Source organism: Petaurus breviceps, unplaced genomic scaffold (assembly GCF_028583685.1).
Source record: "Petaurus breviceps papuanus isolate PSGF00001 unplaced genomic scaffold, PetGlider_PUasm1.0 90845, whole genome shotgun sequence".
NCBI lineage: Eukaryota > Metazoa > Chordata > Mammalia > Diprotodontia > Petauridae > Petaurus > Petaurus breviceps.
This window is the reverse complement of record NW_027187359.1, coordinates 22,265,336-22,278,962: the sequence shown is the minus strand read 5'-3', so window position 1 is coordinate 22,278,962 and position 13,627 is coordinate 22,265,336. Positions and strand designations below refer to the sequence as shown.

The window sequence follows — 13,627 nt, the reverse complement described above, 5'->3', positions numbered from 1 at the left end:
TTTCTTCCTACTGAAATAGGTCTTCAAAGTAAAAGCCTAGCCCCTAGTTCTGATGATGCTTTGACCTTGGATATCTATCTTCTTCCATTTATAGGAGATATACTGGAGTATAGTCTTAGAAGACAAGCTCCACATATTCCAAGATTATTTAAGTTCTAGCAATTTGGTTGACTGGTCCATCCAGCATCATCAATGATAATGCATAGTAATAATATCTAGGGCAAATATACATTCATTAGAAAGCAGGAAAAAGATCTCTCTGATTTCAGACCTTAGCTGGGTGACTCAGAGAACGAGAATGTGCATCCAGACTGCTCCAGTGCCACTGCTCCTCCCCTCTCTCCCAAGAGTCTGCCTTCCCAATGTAGTTAACTGCTTCCAAGAAAACCCCAGGATTTTGGCTCTATATCCCCTCCCTCATGCCATGACAGGTGCACTCACTGGTGGAGAGGTAGCCAGTTGTCTACCTGGAGTGGGCTTGCATTGAAAGGGGAAGGGAAGACAGGTGAAGCTCCCTACTGGGAAGAAACATAATCATCTCAAGGTTCATCTGTGTCACAAACACCCTGCAGGTTTGGGAAACCCCTTTAAGGAGGGGCCTGAGGGCAGAACAGCAGTTACCACATAATAAAGGAAAGCCTGGTTGAGATAAAATTTGCTAGAGGCCTGTATCCTTCCTTCCTGAGGGGCCAGAAAGCACGGTTTCTAGCTCTGCTCCCTCCCCTTTGATAAACTGTTGCATAAGCCCCTTTGGCTCAGCCCTTCCACCACCTATCTCTGTGCACCTGTGCCCCAGATACCTGCATCATCAGTGATGTCAGGCAGAGTCATGGGCACTACCTGGGGACTTGGGCTGGTGTCAGTGAAGCCTGAGATTGCTTCAGAGACAGCTTTCAGGAGAATTCCAGCAGGAACTTTACAGCTCTTCAGTTTTTAACCCCAATTTCAACATTCAAGGGCCCCAAGGATTGATAAGAAAATGTAAGTGGCTTTGTATCTTCTGGCCTGGTAAGACATAGGATCACAGTACTTAATCCTGTGAGGAACTTCAGAGATCTTCTGCATCAATCCCCCTCATTTTGCAGATGAAGACAGGTTGGGAGCTGGCCTAGATCACCAGGATTTTAAGTAGCAGAGCAAGGATTTGAACCCAGGACCTCTAACTCCAAGTCCAACATCCTTGCAGCTAGAGCCCTCCCCTCAAGCAGGATTCTGCTGCTTACTCTGCAGCTCACTCTGTGTATCTTATATAGAGTAAAATCCATGACAGAATTCCCCTCACCCCTTTTATGACTGCTCTATACATCGTCTTTACAGAAGAGAAACAGGTTTTAGGAAAAATAAAATGTTGTTCAAACTCTCAAATAACGAACAACCAAAGTGTATTTTTCATAAAGAAGCTGTCAGTTTGTATCACACTGAAGAGGTGACTCTGGGTCTGGGGGTACTAGGTATAAATGCCAAAAACTGACCATGTTGGGAATCCTTCCCTGGGCCCTGCTGTTCTGATTGGCAAGTCCTTCGGTCCAACCACCATTACCTAAGAAGCCCCCCTGACCTTCCTGCTTCACTCCTAAGGAAGCCATCTAACAGGGGATACTAAACTGTGATCCTGGCCAAGTCATGGCACCTCTGTTTGCCTCTGTCTACTCAACTGTAAATTGGGGATAATAATAACCCTGCTTCCTAAGGTTGTTGTGAGAATCAAATGAGAAAATCTGTAAAGTGCTTAACACAGTGCCTGACACACAGTAGGTACTTAACACTGTTTGTTGCCTTCCCCAGTTCAACTCACTCTCCACATTCCTCTATTTCCTTAAGAGCAGCCTCTCCTACCTTCATCACTCCCCACTCCTGCTTTCCAACCCCCCCTTTATGTCTTGTCTTCTATTAGAATGTAAGTTCCTTGAAGATAGGAGCCATTTTATTTGCTTGTATTTATATCTCTAGCACTTACCAGAGTGTGTGGAAAATCCTATTTAATAAATGCTCTCTCTCCTCTCCCTCCCTATCTCTGTCACTTTTTTTGTCCTGTGGGCGGGACCCCCACCTCCCACAATAACCTGGGATTTGGTGACCTGTGGCCAACAGTATCTTCGATATCAAACCTGACTGGGGCTCTCAAAAATTACCTTCACACCCACTAGCATTTTTGTCACTAATTCAGGCACTGAGAATCCTTAAAATTTGTGGAAGCTAAGTTCCTCAACTGGCTCTTGTGCAATGGTGGTCAAAACATCAGAAGACCATACCTATTAGGAAAACGTTATTCCCATCCTAACACAGAGCTTCAGTTCTGTGAAAAGGAGCTAAATTCACAATCACTATTCACTCCCATCTGCCCAGCATAGCCTATCCTCTGGAATATGGTTTTCTAATATGCAAATCAAAAAGATTGAAGTCCTTTAGGCTACACATAAAAAAGAAGGTGGCCTATGATTGTCCATTAAAAGTACATTCAGGGGCGGCCAGGTAGCACAGCGAGTAAGAGCATCAGCCCCAGTGTCGGGATAATCTGGGGGTTAAATCCGGGCTCAGACACTTAGCACCCACCCAGAAATACCTGGCCATGTAACCTTGAGCAAATTACTTAACCCCAACTGCTTAAAAAAAAAAAGTACATTCAAAAAAAGGCAGTATTGGGGCGGCTAGGTGGCGTGACCTGAGTTCAAATCAAACATAACACAAAAACTAGCCGGGTGACCTTGGGCAAGTCACTTAACCCCAATTCCCCCCCCCCCCAAAAGGCAGTATGGTTCACTGGAAACACTGAACAAAGTCATACGACCTAATTCAGCCCCAGGTTCTGCCATTTACCTACTTGTGTGACTTCAGGTAAGTACTTAAACTTATGACCTCTAAGTCTCTTTCCAGCTCTGCAAGGATGATCCTATGAACTCAGCAATCATCATTAGAAACAAAAAAGTCAACCCAAGTGTAACTAATCATGTTGAGAGATTCTACCAACAGCATCTGGAATGCTAATGTCTCCTAATGAAGACTACGACCATCATTTAAGTAAACATATTATCATTATTATTATTATAAGTAGTAGGAACAGGAATAAATATTCTTATTGGTATAGCTTTAAGGAAACATGGATGGATATGGATGTGGATGTGATGCCCAGAGTTACTGCAAAGAGTCCATCTCATTAAAAGATTTAGTATAATAAGTAAACAAAAATGCTTTTGTATCACCTTTTACACATATGTATATTTTAGTATAATTTATGAAATAAATTCATTTTTAAAAATCACTAAATTCATAGTAGGTTTTGTCACTATGTATTTTCTCAATCAACAAATACTACTATTGGGGGCATATAAAATTTATGAATAACTTAAATGGGTCCTTGAAAAGGTTTACTATTCTTTCCTCTTGATAGTCCTTTGAGACAAGATTATAATTTGTTGACTGAATGATTGGTTTGTTGTTTCATGATGGATATAAGGATAATTAGATCTTTGTAATGGTAATTTAAGGACAATAGGGCATGTGAGCACCACTAATGGATGTACCCAAAGAATCATAGCATCATAGAATCATAGTTTAGTTACTAAACTTTGACTGAATCAAACTTGACAGAACAAATCCCCTTAATAAAAAAAAAAGGTAGGGGCAGCCAGGTGGCTCAGCGAGTAAGAGCACCGGCTCCAGTGTTGGGACGACCTGGAGATGGAATCCTGGGCTCAGACACTCAGCACCACACCCAGAAATAACTGGCCGTGTAACCTTGAGCAAGTTACTTAACCCCGATTGCTTTAAAAAAAAAAAAAAGAAAGAAAGAAATGAATGTGATGTTTACAAAAAGCTAGTAAGAATAATACATTCTGCACTTTTGGGGCGGCCAGGTAGCACAGCAAGTAAGAGCACCGGCTCCAGTGTTGAGAAGACCTGGAGATCGAATCCCGGCTAGCACCCACCCAGAAACACCTGGCCGTGTAACCTTGAGCAAGTTACTTAACCCCAATTGCTTAGGGGTGGCCAGGTGGCTCATCGAGTAAGAGCACCGGCTCCAGTGTTGGGACGACCTGGATCAAATCCCGGGCTCAGACACTCAGCACCACACCCAGAAATAACTGGCCGTGTAACCTTGAGCAAGTTACTTAACCCCAATTGCTTATAATAAAAAAAAAAAAAATAAAAAAAAAGGTTTTGTTCTGTAAAACTTAGACTCAGTCAAAAAGCTACACCCAAGGACCTAGAAGGTTACATTTGGCCTTGAGGCCGCGGGTGCCCCACACAATTTAGTATTATGTGTTCTACTTTTCCCAAATTAAAGCCTGAGGATGAAATGTAGACTGGCCCATAATCTCAGAAGGTTTAGAGCACAGTACTAATGAGGCAATATCATTGATTTCCATAGGGGTCAGCTGGTGTCAAATAGATGAAATTCACTTTCTGGTCACAAATTGGGCCCTTGACTCTGGTTCTTTGGTCACAGAAAGATAAGGTAGGGGAGTATGAATGGCTTGGCATAGTCATCACAATGGCAGAGAAATAGCTAAGTCATCTCTGATAATATCTGAGGGAAAATACATTATTCAGCCAGCACAAATAACCATATTCACCTCCTTACTCCACCAAGTGCCTAAATCTCATCTTTCTCACCTGATCAGGCTCTCATGTCCCCTGGAAGGGAGACTACTTCTCCTGAGACACTCACACCTTCACAACTTAACTAGGCTTGAATATGTGACTTGAAAAACAAAAGATCTCAGAAACAACTGGACATTTGGGAGGAAAGCACTTCCATTAATGAGAAAGACAGCAAGAGCACAAGATTCACTGGACAGAGCTGTAAGGGACCTTCACACAGTCCAACCTTTTAATTTTACATTTGAAAATACTAAGGCCTTAGAAATATTAAGTGGCTGAAAAGGACCAGTTTTCATGTTGACTTCAAACCCCAAGCTCTTCCTACTATACAACACTCTCTATTTTTCCTTCTTCTTCCATAGCAACCAGGCAAGGTATCCCCTTTCTATATGGCTGAGTAGCTGGAAAAAAGTTCCCACCAGAGATATCTTCAGCACAGAAATATCAATGTAATCTTGACATTCAATTCAACATAGAGAACATCCTCACCAACAATGCTTAAAACAGTAATGGGTTGCTCAGAAACATCTGTAGAAGAATAAGAATATGTTGATACCCCTACCCATTTTGATTTTAAAGTCTCAGAAGATTCAAGGAAAACAAGAATAGGAGAGAAAAAAGACAAATAAAAAAGGTGGTCAAGGATGGATCAGGGGAAAAACAGGTTCACAAGCAGCCAATCTGAGTGTCAGTGAGAGAGAGCAATAGAGAGAAGGGCAGAGGTTGAGCATGAGAGGCAAGAAAAGAGATATTAGGGAGGACCAGAGAATGAGAAGTGGGAAAATTAAAACAGGTTTATGGTGGGTGCCCATAGACCTTTAGTGGATATGAACATGGGGGTTCCCTCACTGGTTGTCAAAATGCCCTGGAAACCATGAAGACTATAAATCTGGGATTCCAGATAAAAGCATTAAGCAATGCCCACTTAGTTACTTCCTAAAGGACTAGAGGGGAAAAATAACTATATATTCTGACATTCTGCTACATAAATTCCTTGAACAATAAATCTCCCCTTACTCAAACATACTGTGGCCTAAAATGTTGGAGGAAGAAGCACATTCCCTGGGCTCATATTAAATTTTCTTGAGCAAGAGCAGAAGTAAATCTATGCAGGTTCTCTCTGCCAAACTAGCTGAAGCTTTCTGAGTACCACAAACTCTGAACTGCCCGCTAGCTTCCTCCTGCCTGTTTCTGGGCTGGCCTGAATCCACACTGTCCAATCTCAGGTCCACAGCTGTCTCAGGAGTGTGAAGGGGGACAGATGCAGAAAGTAGAGTTGGTGACAGTGATGCTGTATCACCTCGTGAATCAGTCACAGAATCAACACTGAATCACAAACTCTCAAAGCTGGAAGGGACTTCAGAGAACACAGAATCCTGGGAATTAGAGCAGGAATGGGCTTTATTGATCCTCTTGTCTATTTCTCTTCCCCAACCTTCTCATTTTAAACATCAGAAAATTAAGAGTTGGGTCTGGGCCAGGGGTGGGAGGTGAGAGTGGGGAGTTGCCTATAACAAACTAGTATTTATGTGACAGAGTTAGGATGCAAAATAAGATTCAAAACCCAATTCCTCTAACTCTACAACCAGGGTCCCTCCACTATACCACTGCCTCACAGAGTCTAATCTACTCAGCCCTGGAATTTCTTCTGTGCTTTCTTGACAAAGCCTTGTTTGGTCTCTGCTTTTGTGAAATGACTTGTTCCATTATTGGACAGTGTTTACTGTGAGGAAGAGTTGATTTTGTCTGTCTGGAGCTCTCACACAACATTCCTGATTCTGCAGAACAAGTCTAATCCCTGTTTCCCATGATGGTCACTTCAGAGACCTGAAGAGGTGACCACATCTCCCCTTAGTCATGAACACAACACAGGTGTATCTCATTGCATGAAACAGGTGCATTCCTGGTAAGTGGCTATAAAAAGAATTTCTGTTTAACAAACCACATTTTTCCACTGACGTATATATAATTGCGTTCCCACTGGAGAAACCCTGGCCTCAACACTGAGGGAAAAAATTACACTTAAGAATGTAGCAAGCCTTTAAAAAAAAACCACCACACAATTAATAAAAAAAAAAGTATATTCTGACAAAACATCTCATTATTAGCAGTGCCCAAAATAAATCATAGAATATGAATACTGTACCAGAAATTCTACTCCCTTGGGGTCGGTTCCGTGTTAGAGGGAACTGTATCTATGTGGGGGTGCCAGGCTCTTTAAATGGAGTTCCCAGCTGGGAGATACAAAGCTGTCTTCTTCCTTCCTGTCAGGATAAGGGAACTACTCTATTCCCAAATAAGGATGATGTCTTCTAACCTCATATTAGTGGCCCCAATCTAATGTCCCTCTGTGGTTTCTTTAACTGAGTATTTGAAACAAGGCTCTTAGTTGCTGTGAAGGCTGAATGCTTTGTTTATTGGTATATCTGAATAAGCTCCACTAGCTTCCTCCTCCCTTCCAGAGGAGCAGCAAGGTCTTTCTGCAGAACAGATTCCTTTCTTTAAAAGGATCAGTTCCTGACATGTCATTTGTGTCACTAAGTGCCACTCTCCAAGAGTGGGTTTCTTTACTTAGGAGATCCAAGTTTAAATGTTAACAGTTATTCTTTCTTTTGGGAACAGGGGCAGAGCATGTTCGGGAAAAGGCTTGGAATAAGACTTTACTGATTTCAGAAAGAGAATTCTCTCTATCCTTGGTGAATTTTTCCAAGGATAGTTGTCTAATGAGACAGACATATCATATATGTGGTTATTTGAGTCCTACCTAACTTGATGTACCCCCTATTCTCCTTCCCAGGCTAAAATTGTTTGTCTATTCCTTGAGCCTACATTGGGTAGGGATGTCCAGAGGTGACTGAGAAGTGGCTATAAAAAATTTGCTACAGATACACAACAAAGTCCCAAGTTAACAGAAAACCATCCCAGCCTCACTAAGGATGGTAGCATAGTTGTAACAGAATTAAAATCACAGAATATTAGAATTAGAAGGGACTTCAGAGGCCATTTACTCCAAACCTGACCCTGAATGGAAATCCCATCTCCAACAGTCTTAACAAATGGTCCTCCAAACTTTGCTTAAAGATTTTTAAAGAGGAAGAAAGAGCCCAATGCACTTTGGAACGGCTTTGTTAGGCAGCTTTTTCTTATTATGTCAAGCTTAAATCTGCCTCTCCACTTTCTATCCATTGTCTTCCTTTATCTACTGGGAAGGAGCAGAACAAATCTAATCTCAAAACAACAACCACCATATCTATAATGCTTCCTATGTGTTAAGCACTTTACAATTATCATTTCATTTGATCCTCACAACAATATACTACATGATAGGCCTTCATATGTATACTCCCCATTGGACATCTTCAAGCAAAGACTGGACGACTGCTTATTAGATATGTCATGAAGGGGGACTATTTTTCAGACACCTGCTGTACTAGATGGCTTTCCTGTTTCTGACAAGGGCACCACCATCTTCCCGGAAGTCCCAGGTTACTAACTTGGAATTGTCATCACCTCTTCATTTTCCTTCATCCAACATAATCAATCATTTGCCAAGTTTTGTTGATTCTACCTCCACAATCTCTCTCTTTCTCTCTATTCACATGGCCACCACCACCTCTCAACTGTGCTATTGCACTAGCCTTCTATTTGGTACCCATCCCTCCCCTCAGGTCTCTCCTATGATTTGTACTCCATGACATGGATTGATATTCCCCAAGCATAGGTCTGGCATGCCATGCCCCTGTTCAAAAAGCTCTAGAAATTCTCTATGGCCTCTAGGGTAAGATACAAACTCCTCACTTTGGCACTTAATCCCTTCAAAGTGTGGCTTGAGCCTACGTTCCCAGAATTACTGTACATTACTTCAGCCCAAGTGGCTTCTACCTACTGTTCTGCATCCATGACCTTCCATCTCCTATCTATGCGCCTTTGCACAGACCATCTGCCAAGTCTGGAATTTACTTGCTCCTCCCCTTTGTGTCCTAAACTCCCTAGCTTCCTATAGAATTCATCCAAGAGTCACATCCTACAACAAGCCTTTTCTAATCCCTAGCTGCTAGTGCTACCCCTATTCTGAAATTACCTTTTACTCAATTTGCATGTATTTTACATTTACTTATATATGCTTCATATAGGTGAATAATATTCCTTGAAGCCACAGATTGTTTTGTTTTTATATCCTTAGTCTCTTCCAACTCTGAAATTCTATGATTAAGTAAACTACCTTAAGAGAGTTATCATATCTTTCCTAAGTCTTCTCTTCTCAGAGATATAATGACAGCTCTGCAGCTTACTAGCTATGTGATTTTGAGTAGTCCTGGGACCCTGGACTGGGCCTCAGTTTCCTTATATATAAAATCAGAGGGAAGACTCAATGGCTTCTAAGGTCTCTGCCTACTGTAAATCTTATACAACTCACTTACTGTGCTAACTTTGGCAAATGGTTAATTGGTCTTGACCACCTTTGTGCTACAGCTGAATCATCATGCCCCTAAAACAGATTAGAGGATTTCAAGCCACTCAGAAAACAAAAGAGGCTGTTATCTTCCAACTCTCTTTCCTCCCCCATTCCTGTCTAGGAAGAAGGCCAGTAGAACAAGTTTGGTGCTATCTGACATCACTCTTAAGTTTGAACTGGAAAAAATCTTGTTGGCTTCTTGCCTCAATGAGGTCCCAGTACATTTCCCCAGAGGTGGATGCACATGAGTAATAGAGGACATAATCCCTTTCTACTGGTTTTGAAAACCACTATGTTGGTGCTCTAGGGTGCTTGGGAATCCTCTGGGATGGTGGCACCTTCCGTGGTCTTGGCATCCACTCACGGTCAATTAGCCACTCCACCAAACACCTGATGCCAAGGGAATTCAGTTGGCTTTAGAGCCTAATATTTCCAGATCACCATTATAAAATAATAGCCTAATAGCATCAGCAGGGACTGGAGTTGCTCTTTTAGAATCTCTCTGGTTACTCCCTTTCTGATGGCCTGCCTTTCCTTTGGCCCTGTGAGGGAGATAACCAATACTGTTAAATATCCTCCCGGGTAAAAAGCATGAACTTCATACTCTTCTTTCCCACTCAAAGCTGAGTGAGCACCCAAAAGTTTTACTCCTCATCTGCCCTTCAAGCAGAGATGAATCAGCACAAAGGCTAGCAGTGACTTAGCCTCCTTACTCTGTTCTGTAACAAAGAAAAGGAGGGTGGAGAAGGGGGAGATGGGGATGGGTATAGTGAGAGGAGAGAAGAGAGGAAGAAACACTACTTCCTACTTCTCTGGAACAGAAGGGACTTCCAACCAAGATAATACCCCATGTTAATTTGACAAACATCTTTTTTTTTTTTAACAAATCATTTGTGTGAAAAAACATCTTTTAAGGTTTGATGGCTCATATTTTCAGTAAAGGGAAGTGGGGGAGGGGGACCCTTGATTAAAAATACCAAATAAATTATTCCCTTTTCCTTGATTTGAGAACATGTGAAATGTCATCTTTTCTTTGCTTTACCAATCCTAAGCATTGGGTGATTTGCTCCCATAATACAGAAAATAGAAGACAGTCAAGTGTCAAACGAGTCAAACCATGAGCAGGACCTCAAAAACTCTTGACTTTCCCTGCCAAACGTCAATGTATTGTGATTTCATCCTTGTGGAAATTCCCTCCACAATAAGGCAGACTCAAACTCACCAACAGCTTATAGTCTTAGAGAGAAACCCAGAAAAGTTAAATTAATTTTCCATAGTCTCATAGCAAAGTTTTAATGATAGGTTTTGAACCAAAATAGACTAAACTCAAAGTCTAGCATTCTAACTACTATGCCAGGCTATTCCAAGGAGATCTTATGCTTACAAAGCATAAGGGCCTTCTGTTGGGACTCTACTAGCAGACAACCAATCAAAAGACTGCTTGTTACTGCATGTGTTCTGACATATAACTGGTCACATGGCATCTATGGTTTTGTATATATGCCCCCAAAGCCAGGAAGCATGACACAGGAACAAGATCTGTGTTCAAAGCCTGCCTTTGGCACTTTCTACCTATATGACCATGGATCATTATTGGACTCCTGAAAACCTCAGTTTTCTCATCACTGAAATGGAGATAATATGAGTTGCATTAGTATCTTTAGCACACGGTTGTTACGTGCCTCAAAGATAGTGTTATGTGAGACATTTGTGAATTTCAGAGTGCCATATGAGTATCAGTTATTATTTTCCAGGACTTTGCATATTCTAGGTATTTAATAGATACTTGAATTGAAATCCACAAAAGTCAGCAGTCAGAAAGAACAGTTTTTCCGGGAAGGTATCGCCAGTCAAATCCTTGTACCCCACGGTCTTAGCAAGCAAGGCCTAACTGTGGAGAGAGGGAAGGTAGCTCCAGCTCCTTCACACAGATGGCTACGTGTTTTTAATGGTCACTTATTAACATTCTTCTATGAAACAATAATCCGATGAGAGGGACAAAAGCCTCTACCTATCACATATATTTTTTCCACTTATGTTTCAAGGGGCTCTCTCCTTTCTTGGTCATTCAAAGTATGAATCTAAAAGGCAGAGTCCTGGTCCAAATAAAGTCTGTAGCTAACTCAAGAGGCTTAGGCTTCTTCATGTTCACAACAAACACTTACTTTTCCTTCCCCAGGTTTAATGCCTTCTGTCCAAGAAGCTCAGCAAATCTACAAGTTCTGGAAACTACTTCAACATCTTAGAGCAAACTGCCTCTTGTGCTCACAGCCCAATACTGAACAGTTAGGAAACTACCAAAACCACCAAAAACCGGGTTTTTTGGTTTTGTTTTCAAAAAGAGCAAGAAACTAATGGGCATAGAATTTCTACCTTTTGAATGTATGTGAAGCATTAGCAGGCATAAGGTCAGCCCATTCCTGTCTCTGATCTCTGTTTGTGATATCTTATACTAACCCCAATGACTGGTCCCAAAGGAAGTTGTACAAATGGTGTCCCTTATAGACTCATGGGCAATATTCAAGTTCTAAATAGGTACCACCAATCACTAGGCAATACTGACAAAGCTCACTGTGTGGCTAGCTCTATACTAGGCATTAAAGCGAGACAAAAAGAACTAGATGATTCACTCTCCACCCTTAGGGCTTACAATGTTAAGAGCTCTGACTTTAGTCAGAATTTAGGTCCTGAGTTTAGGTCCTGGCTCAGCTTTTGCTTCCTGGGTGAATTTGAGCAAGCAAACAATACTCTTCTTCTCTCTGAGCTTCAGAGATTAAACTATCTCTAAATTCCTTTTCAGTTCTAAGTTCTATGTTCCTATAAACAAATAAGGAAAATGGCACACCCACACATTAAAAAGCCAATAGACATGAACTTCACAGTCATATGAAGCAATGTAAACAGTGCTGGGAGGTGGCAAAAATAAATGCAGGGACTGGTTGGGAAAGGATGAATCTGGGAAAGCTTCCTGAAGGCAAAGAGTCAAATCCTATCTGGAGGAAGAGAAGAACAAACATTGTATTTAACCACTCTTTCCCAGGGAGGGAAAAACTGGTCTTCCAAGGGAAATAGAAATGGGTCAGCAGGCTTTGGCCAGAAAAGACACATTCAGCTTCATTAACACGGACAAACAACCTAAGGGGCTCTTCTACTAAATCCCTAGTCAACTAATATCAGAACACTGTGATTCCATTGGGTCAACCATGTCCTGTCCTTTTTTCCCCTTTCCCAAAGGGTTATGGGTAGGGTCGATGTAAACAGGCTTAAAATGGCCCTTCATCTCTCAAGGCCAGGCCTGCCCCCAAGGGAGGAGAGCAAAAAGGGAAGAAGCAGCCAAGTCACCAAAATTAGGTTAGAAGTTGGGGAAGAAGGAAAGAGTGACCTGGGGAATAATAAACTGAGAAGGCAGTATAGTATAATGATATAGTCATATAATATTTTAAGGTTTCCAAAGCACTTTATATACATCATTTCCTATGATCCTCACAAAAACTGATAAAGGTGTTATAATTATACTTCATTTTATAAATTTAAAAACTGAGGTTAGGAAAGTTTAAGTATTCACTCAGTTATATACAACAACTAAGTAGTGTAATTTGAACTCAGATCTTCCTGAATCCAAGTCTAGCACTCTATCCATGATGCCAAGCTTCTTCTAGGGGAAATAGTACTAGATTTAGCATTAGGGACTTGGGTTTGAATCCTGCTCCTTACTATCTGTGTGACTTTATGCAAGTTACTTTTCTCCTTTGGGCCTTAGTCTCTTCATCTGTGCGATATATCTGCCTTGATCTCTAAGGTCTCTTCAGCATTCAATTCAACGATCCTATGAGTAAACTGGCTCTGTTTGCCTCAGACTAGAGTACTGCACAGAAGGCCTTCCAGACCAGACTGTCTTTTTTCTTTCTTCCCTTTGGTCCAATGTCTTAAGAAGTATTGAGTATACATGACATGCCCCTCTTTTCTAAGTATGGGAATAGAGGTAGGAAATTCCCACCTTTCCTCCTGTGAATCCAGACTCCAAGATGTCTTTGTAACCCAATGGCTAGGTAGTCTTTAAGAGGAGAGAAGAGCTCTCAGTGACAGCCTTCCCCATTTGTTTTGGCATCTAGGACACATCTGAGGTATTTTCAGACCAGAAATTCAGGATCAAGGTAAGGGGACTATTTTGGGTGAAGGTGAGGGAGAGAAGCATACCTTCTTCTTAACTGCTCTTCTTGGCATTTGCCTCACCTTGTTCAGTACACATGGCCCTCTTCTCTACATTATGATCACGGCTTCCCACCTGCACTGGCTATGGAACCTTGTTCTAAGAGCTGGTACAGTTAAGGCTACTAAAGAGCGAGAGAGTGCAAGAGCGAGAGCAAGCAAGAAGAGAGAGAAGGAGAGGGAGAGGGAGAAGAGACAAGAGAGAAATGAGATATCACTTGGGTCTTCTTGGAGTCAAAGAATGGTTTCTCCAAGAAAGGAGTAAACAATCCTACCCAATTTTGTACTGCTGATCTGAATACCCTTTCTCCTGGTCCTTAACACTTCCAACCAAGAGAAGCCTGTTAAACTCAAAAAAAT

At 41.6% G+C, this 13,627-nt stretch overlaps 1 protein-coding gene and 1 long non-coding RNA gene across 4 annotated transcripts in view; one reads left to right on the top strand and one right to left on the bottom strand.

Annotated features, from left to right (window-relative positions):
• The window catches only part of LOC138149212 (uncharacterized), a 41,937-nt gene extending 37,780 nt beyond the window's left edge, over positions 1-4,157 (top strand). The window contains exon 2 of the long non-coding RNA XR_011165257.1: positions 3,630-4,157. This is a non-coding gene — a long non-coding RNA (uncharacterized lncRNA). The remainder of the gene's footprint in view (positions 1-3,629) is intronic.
• CMIP (c-Maf inducing protein) overlaps positions 1-13,627 on the bottom strand; it is a 286,600-nt gene that overhangs the window by 76,268 nt on the left and 196,705 nt on the right. The window lies entirely within an intron of this gene.